The sequence below is a fragment of the Pinus tabuliformis genome, chromosome 6 (genome assembly GCF_031772625.1).
Source record: "Pinus tabuliformis cultivar Carrire ecotype Pingquan chromosome 6, CPIR1, whole genome shotgun sequence".
NCBI classification, from domain to species: domain Eukaryota; kingdom Viridiplantae; phylum Streptophyta; class Pinopsida; order Pinales; family Pinaceae; genus Pinus; species Pinus tabuliformis.
The window spans coordinates 1,456,393,854-1,456,402,351 of NC_142292.1; the positions used below are offsets into that span (position 1 = coordinate 1,456,393,854).

The 8,498-nt window shown below is 34.7% G+C and overlaps 1 pseudogene; it reads right to left on the minus strand.

The window, feature by feature from the left end:
- Window positions 1-917: 917 nt before the first annotated feature.
- On the minus strand, window positions 918-6,974 carry LOC149264107 (beta-D-xylosidase 4 pseudogene; annotated as a pseudogene).
- Window positions 6,975-8,498: the final 1,524 nt, after the last annotated feature.

The window sequence follows — 8,498 nt, forward strand, 5'->3', positions numbered from 1 at the left end:
AGTAGCGAAGATGACTCTGAGAGTCTGAGTCACAACTTATAGGCTACAGCACGCTGCACATCACAGATTCACAACTTACAAGTGATGGGCATACTGGCGAGTACACTGAGATAAAAGCAATTCGAGGAAAAAACGCAACAAAGGACATTTTCAAGGATCAAGAGCAGAAATTGAGCAGTGCGACAACGCAACCCAACAACGGACATTTTCAAGGCTCGATAAGAACAGTAATTAAGCAATTCGGGAAAGCAATGCAACAATGGACATTTTGAAGGCTCAAGAGCAGTAATTGCCTACTCGATAACTGAAAACAATATTTCGACGAGCCTGTGTGCACTGTGCACAATTTTACCATTTCTTCCAATTCATTATTAACGTCGATTGATGAATTTGAATGCGAACATTCTTTGTAAATTTTGAAGTATGCAATTACTTGCTCAGGGGAGGAGAAGAATAAAACAAATGGGCTGTTCAGCTACACAATGGCTTTAACTCCACCAACGATACATACAAAAAGGACTTAAATAATTCTTTAAATCTAGAAGAAACATGTTCCAAAATTATATAACAAAATACAGAAAAGTCTTAAACTGCTGAAAGAACACCTGAGAACATTGGAAAGAACGCTGTGTTACCTGCTCGATGATAACGAGAAGATTATCGACCACTGGGCGTAAGGTTCGATTCCTAGGGATTACACCAAAATGGAATTTCGAAAAGAAACGCCCTACTGCATATTTCGAGAATCGAGAGCTCTGAGCACTAATTGCCGACTCGTCGCGTTAAACATCCCCCTTGAGTGTCTGCCGCATTGGGGATTCGGTGGTATTAACGGTGAGGAAAAATCCCAAGAGGAAGAAAAGTGACACACACCCACCTGAAACGCCAGCTGTTTCGGCGTCTTTCAATAAAAGGCCTCACATTTCGTCTAATCCTTCATTATTTTCTTCATTTCCACCTTTGAAATAACGCCACCTCTTCGCTAATTTCATTCTGTTATTCCCACCCGCAGAGGTCGCTATTACAGATTTCATTTGTGGTCTTGCGAAAGAACTCGTTTGGCCAATTCGCATACATTGTATGAAAAATCCATCAACATTGTCATTCACTAATGGGAAACTGTATGCGATCTGCATCCGGTAGGGTCCCTGCAAATTTAACAGACGACGAGTTAATAATGGTGATGAGAATGGACGGAAAGATAATGGAATTCAGGGCTCCGTTTCTCGTCAGCGATCTCACGGCAGCTTACCCACGGCATTTGCTGGTGCACTCCGGCCCGGTAAATTGATAGATTATTTCCCCGCGGACAGTCGGGACTCGGACTCATTAATGGAATCTGATATGTATTAACTTTTACAGGTGGTAAGTTCGTAGCGAATTGAATGTAAAATCTGCACCGCAGATCCGATCACTGTCACTATATTAAAAATGCCATACGGTGAATCGGTGACACGGACCTGCCATAGGTTATAAACTTATATATATATAATTTATAAAAAAAAATTTAAAACTTTTAATTTTTAAACATGCCCGTCAATATGACGGTTTTGAAAATGAATGACCAGTTGCGTATGACGTGGAGGTTTTAAATTAAAACGTATTTTACGAGGAAAATTGCAAAATACGGACATACGGGCGTCAAATTTAACCCCTGACTACACTTACATCATTTATGTCGATAAGAACTGAGGTATATATATATATATATATATATATATATATATATATATATATATATATATATATAGATAGATATATATATAATATTATATGAAAAAAGAAACATTTTTGTTGTATTGCGTTTAAATCATAACAATAAGGGATATCATGTGATTTTCCTTTTTTTGTTTGGTTGGAAATTTTTATTTGTAGAGTAACATTAATAGTATAAAATATAATTGAAATACAAATTGACATTGAAATTGGAATTGAAGTTGAATGTGAAAGTGAAATACAAATTAACATAAAAATGAAGTGGAAATTGATTTAAGTGTGCATGTATTTATTTTAATGCACTTTTTAAATTAATGCAATATATATTGAATATAAATAGAAATAAAATTTTACAAATTTCAAAATAGAAATGGGAATGGAAATCAAAATTGACCTATAAATGAAAATATAAACTAACATTGAAATTGGAATTGAAATTAACATAGAAACTAACATCTACATTGATATCAAATGCATTGATTTTTGTGTACATTTTTTAATTTACCGACCAATGGACACTAAAATAAATATATTAGAAATAGAAATAGAAATAGAAATGATAATTGAGTAAAAATTGAAACTAATAAGTAAGTTGAAATCAATGCGTTACAAATCAACATGCACATTGATGCGTTAGAAATTAACATGTACATTGAATCAAAAGAAAGCACGTTGAAATCAATGAGTTAGAAATTAACATGTACATTCAATAGATATGGACATTGACATGTGGATTGAAGTGAGTGTACATGCATTGGTTTCAATGTACATTTTTCAACATTTAACATTGTCATTTTGTTTCTATTCAACTTACTCTTGATGTACCTCTCAAATACACTATTGAATAATACTATATAATGAAACTAAGTAAATTTAAAATGATCAAATTAAACTTAAACATACACATGTACATGATTTTTAACATGCACAAATTCTATAATTATACTAAATTTTGGAGATAGGCTAACATTGATCATTCTCAATAATATTATCTACACTTTCCATTAATTGAGAAAAATGTGTAAATTTCATATGATAAAATTAATTATACATATATATATATGTATATAATGTTGTTCATTTATAAATTCTCTCCTTGTAATAAAAACTAAAATGATAGAATGACATTGGCACTTGTTTATTATACTATTTATTGTTTCAAACTACTCTTTCAAAGTACTAAGAGAAGTGAGGAAATCTGAAGTGATTAGATTAATATTATACATATACATAATTTTAGTAATCTACATATTTTGTGTGATTTCGCCTCATTAAAACTAGTATAGATCCATTCTAACTATAGATCTATCAATAGTAGAAAGGGATCAAATATTTCAAGGTGAAAACATTTCCTTAATATTTTCACTCTAAAATAGGTTTGCACCTTGAGGGGTTGGGTCCTCTTGAACATGGTATAGATATATGATATGGAATATATACATGGAAAATATGGATTTAGTATTGTTAACTACTGATCTAGATAACCGTAGATCTATCAATCAATGAAAGGGATCAAATATGTTAAGGTGAAAACATTTCCTCAATTTTTTCACTCTGAAAAAGGTTTGTGCCTCCAGGGATTCGATCACTCTCAACAAATGAGAGATACATGGGTAAGATAGATCTAGCATGGTTAATTACCAATCTAGATCCATCTTAAATCTATATCTATCATTCATATAGAGGGATTAAATACACATAATCCCATACCTTTCATAAATTTTCTCATTTTATCCCTCTTGGTGCACAATAAATCCATAGATAATAGTGATCTATGATAGTCTTACACATAGACATACACATCTCGGTAATGAGAAAGTACTCCTCGGTAAGAATATTTTTACTCTTTCTTATAAAATTGAAAGATATTGAAATATTTTATCTTTTACTAACATTGAATTATTATTTTTTAATTATTAATTCTTGAAATGCCACTTGTCAACTCCATCTTGAGGATAAAAAGACTTAGGCATCTCCCTCATATCATGTTGTAAAATGTTCCTTATAGTATAATAAGTTTTTGTAAAATTCATATTGAAAATATTTTACTTATATCTTTTATTTTAGAGTTGACTTATATTTAATGAAAAATAATATAAATACTTTTATTTTTAAATGTAATATTATATTATATATGTATATGACAACGTATTCCTCATACTACATTGCAAAACATTTCTATTGCAATAATAATAAATATTTACATTGAAAAACAGATACAATCCAATATAGAGACACATTATCAGATATCTTTAAATAATATTACATTAACAAAACATAATAATAATAATGTTAAATTCAACTTAATTAAATAAAAACAGTAATAATGATGATCAGAATAAAAATATTAGTAGTTGGTTCAATTATACAAACCATTACACATATAACTCATTAAAAGGAAGAAAACCATAATGCCAAGTGAGAAAATTGTTGAAGGGAAATTGGTCTACGTTAAGTCAATAACTCCATCTTTGATAACTCCATCTTTGAGGATGTACATATACAACAAGAAAGCGAAACATAATAACCAAAGAGTGAGCATGATTTTTTAAATGGAACAAAAAGAAGTCGTATAACAAACCACCATGGAGTTATGCTCGTATTGCCACTTCATAAATATCACAACTAAAAGATGTTCATATCACAACATCACCACAAAGTATCTAATACAAAACTAACTATTATGGGATGCCAGTGTCAAAGGGTACGAATACAAGAGGAAAGCGAAAAATAATAACCAAAGAGTGAGCATGATTTTTTTATGGAACTAAAAGAAGTCGTATAGCAAACCACCCTAGAGTTATGATCTTTTTTCCACTTCATAAATATCACTACTAAAAGATGTTCATATCACAACTGCACCCCATAGTATCTAATATAAAAATGACCATGGGATATGACCATAGTATCAAACTCGAAAATCTCACGATAGACTATCATATAGTTACTTCGTAGATATCACAAACATTAATCTTCGATAAAAAAAATTAAAATGTTTAAAGACAATGCTACTATTGTTTATCATGTCGAATAATGAACATCCTCTCTTCAGTGTATCCTATATAACGGATTTCAAGGTAATTAATTGTTCATAGAACAAGAGTTGTTAGTAGAGTAGCGTAAGTGTGACAACCTTAGGAGGTAGAATGAGTGTATGATTTAATAATTTACACCCAGAAGGTAGAAAGAGTGAATGATTTAATAATTTGGATGGCAATCGCGGTCAAAAATTCAATACGTCATAGGCTTCAAAGGGTCTAGGATGTCTCAAAAGTGTGACCTAAAAATTTATTTCAGATGGTTTAAAATATAAAAATAATATAACACAATGCTCGGAGAAGAATTGTCAGATAAATTGTTTCTAAATAAATATGGGTTACGCAATGTTATGATGATTGGAAATTCAGCGACGAGATTTAATTATGTGACTCATACCATCTACAACCCTAACATTGAATTCACTACAATGGCGAAAGTGATATTAGAATCCAAACCATGTTAGGTACCAATAACGTTTACACCGTATACAAAAATTTAAATATATAGATTTATTGTCGGTTAAGAAATCCATTTTTTCTCCAGGTTACAGGCAATAAATATTAAACTTTAAATCATAATTAACTTTTTTACATCTTCACAATTTGAATAATTTCATGAGTTTTGTAAGATTTTTGAGATACACAGATCTAGATCTGCAAAACAATAAACAAGCTTGCAAGAGAAGGAAGGAAGCGAGCAAGAATTGAGAAAAGAATGAAAATTTGATTCTACAATATTAGTTTTAGAATAAATACATAAAAGCAACTAAGTTAAGCTTAGTTGTACATGCAATAACTAAAGCTAACTAAAGCTAAGTGTGCTTTATCTTATGTTAATGTGTACATGTGCCACATGCAAGCAATAAGTTAACTGGAGCTAATCTAGGTGCATGTACACCAACACAACTAGTCTAAGTGCATGTACACCAACACCCCCCCTTAAGCATAACTTAGGTGAATGTGATGCAAAATGAATGAGTCCCGGAAACATGGCCATTTTAGGTACCCATATACAATGCATAAAAAGGAGGAAAGAGGGAAAACCCAGTGGGAAGAAAACCCCCCCTCAAAATATAATGCAAAAGTAGAGAAAAGACAACTGCTAGGCAGTCGTGTCCTTCACCCCGAGTCGATCTCGCAGGAATCGAAACTTCTGCTCAGCATGTTTTCTTCCAGGTGTCGCAAATCCGCGGCCTGACAGAGCGCGAGCAAATACGTGGAGACCATGAGATTGAGTATGTCGATTGCCTCGGCTGATTTGCGGGCTGAGATGAGGCCCAGAGAATTGACATCTTGGTTGTGCTGCTCGAATTTTGTATAGCTTAGTCCATCACCGAAATTGTACACAGTTTTTCCTGTATAAAATCTGTAAGTCCGGCCAGGGTAACCTCGGGCAGGATCTGGTCGCATGTTCATGTCAGTCATGGGGACTTTGGCAGCGAACTCTTCTGAGTACCAAGTCACAGGCAGTCTGCCACCCGGATTGTATTTTCCAAATATTACATCTGCAATGGCTGCTCCTCCAGCTTGTCCCGGATAACCCACCCAAAGAATCCCTGAGATCTTGTTAACATTCTTTGCGAATGTTATGTCAAATGGACCCCCTGACATAATCACAAGAACTACAGGTCCCTTGGCTGCGTCGGTAACTAGGTCTACGAGCTGCTGTTGCAGTCCTGGTAACAACAAACTTGTTCTGTCTAGAGCCTCTGCTTCCAATGACAAGTCTCCACCAACTATTAGCACTGTTGCATCTGCATTGCTGGCTGTCTGGACTGCCTGAGGTATTGACTCGTTTCCCGTGCATGCAACGTTTGCACAGCAAGGTGCGTAGACAGTGCCTCTGATGGTGCCTGCGAGCAGATTTCTATCGGCGCAGGTGGGGACGCCGTTGAACTGATTGTAGGAGCACATCACGCTGGCCACATTGCCATCCAACACACAGCTCTTAAATGGCGGGTCGTATGTGTCCTTCAGATCTTGTTGCGTCACGATGGCATTGAACGTGTAACGCTCGACCCCATGCAAGTTGTCCACGTCATAGGACGTGTAATGTTTGCAGCAGGCCGCCACCTCCAACTGGTTAGGGTCACCACCGTCGGTTTCTTTGAGACCTTGGACATAGTTGGTGGCGTACAGGCTGGCGACATGCGGGTCCTCCGGTTCTAAGCTAAAGCTTTCACGACGATTTCTATAGGTTGTGATCGAATCGTCTATCATTCTAAGCATTTCATCCTGTTTTCCAAATAACTCTTCCAAAATTTTCCATACTTCATTTGGAGTTGAACATGATTCAACATGAAATAGCAGTTCCGGAGAAATAGATAAACATAGGATGCCGAAGGCTTCGTCCATGCGATTGAAATATCTTGTTTTCTCCATTGTCGATGTTGGTTCAACTTCCGTTTCCATGGTTATTCGAAATAAGCCTCTACTTCTGAGATGAAGTTGAATCTTTGGCTTCCATTCGAAATAATTATATGGAGTGAGAATTTCCGATTGTGGAAACTCCAATTTAGACTCCATTCTTTGTTGTTGCTTCAATCTTCTGAACCTGCAAATAAAATTGCTTGTGCACTGATTACAAATCCCTGTGCTCTGATACCATGTAAGATTTTTGAGATACACAGATCTAGATCTGCAAAACAATAAACAAGCTTGCAAGAGAAGGAAGGAAGCGAGCAAGAATTGAGAAAAGAATGAAAATTTGATTCTACAATATTAGTTTTAGAATAAATACATAAAAGCAACTAAGTTAAGCTTAGTTGTACATGCAATAACTAAAGCTAACTAAAGCTAAGTGTGCTTTATCTTATGTTAATGTGTACATGTGCCACATGCAAGCAATAAGTTAACTGGAGCTAATCTAGGTGCATGTACACCAACACAGCTAGTCTAAGTGCATGTACACCAACAAGTTTAAAAACAGGACTCAGTGAGTCAGCGGATTATTTGTCAATGCTTTTCAAATTCATATTTTGCTCATAAGGAGAAAGGCAGAGAAGCATGCTTGGCATTGAGCATTTTCCTTCAATTTGTCCTTTGCTCGTGACTCAAAAAATATTTATAGATAATTCCAGTCTCACGAATACAGACAAATGCGAAAGAAAGGATGTCCTAACTTTGCGAGTGTGGTTGGATGGAGTTGTGATTTTTTCATGAATGGAAGTTTTAACCTTGTGAGTGTGGTTGGATAGAGTCGTGATTTTCTCATGTTATATTCTTTCTTGATATGGGTCTTCAATGATGGCACTTATTCATGGTTTTAGAATGGGTCTTCAGTGATAGCACTTATTCACGGTTTTAGAATCCATTACGAAACATAGGTGAGATGCAATTTGCAGGTAATTTTCTGTTGTGTAGGAATTGTTCCATGAACCAATATCATTCATTCATTCGATGAATTGTTGTATGTGCAGAAGTAATAGTAAGAGGGTGTGGATGTGGGGCAAGCAAGGAAATTTATTGCACCTTAAGACAACCAATCAGATTGGAAAATTTGTATCATGAAAGCGAACATAATAGGTGGAAGAATTTAGGATATGGAAAATAAAGGAATAGGAAGAGTTGGCAAATTAGAGGGCCAATATGCTACTTGACACTAGATAATATTGTGCTAGGAGGTGACTCCCCCTATTTATCATAATCTATTTTCATTAAGTTGGGTTCAAATGAATTATAGGGCCAAGCTATCTCAAAATAAGTTCTTTTGTTGTCTTTGTAATGCTCGTACAACAATGGTTG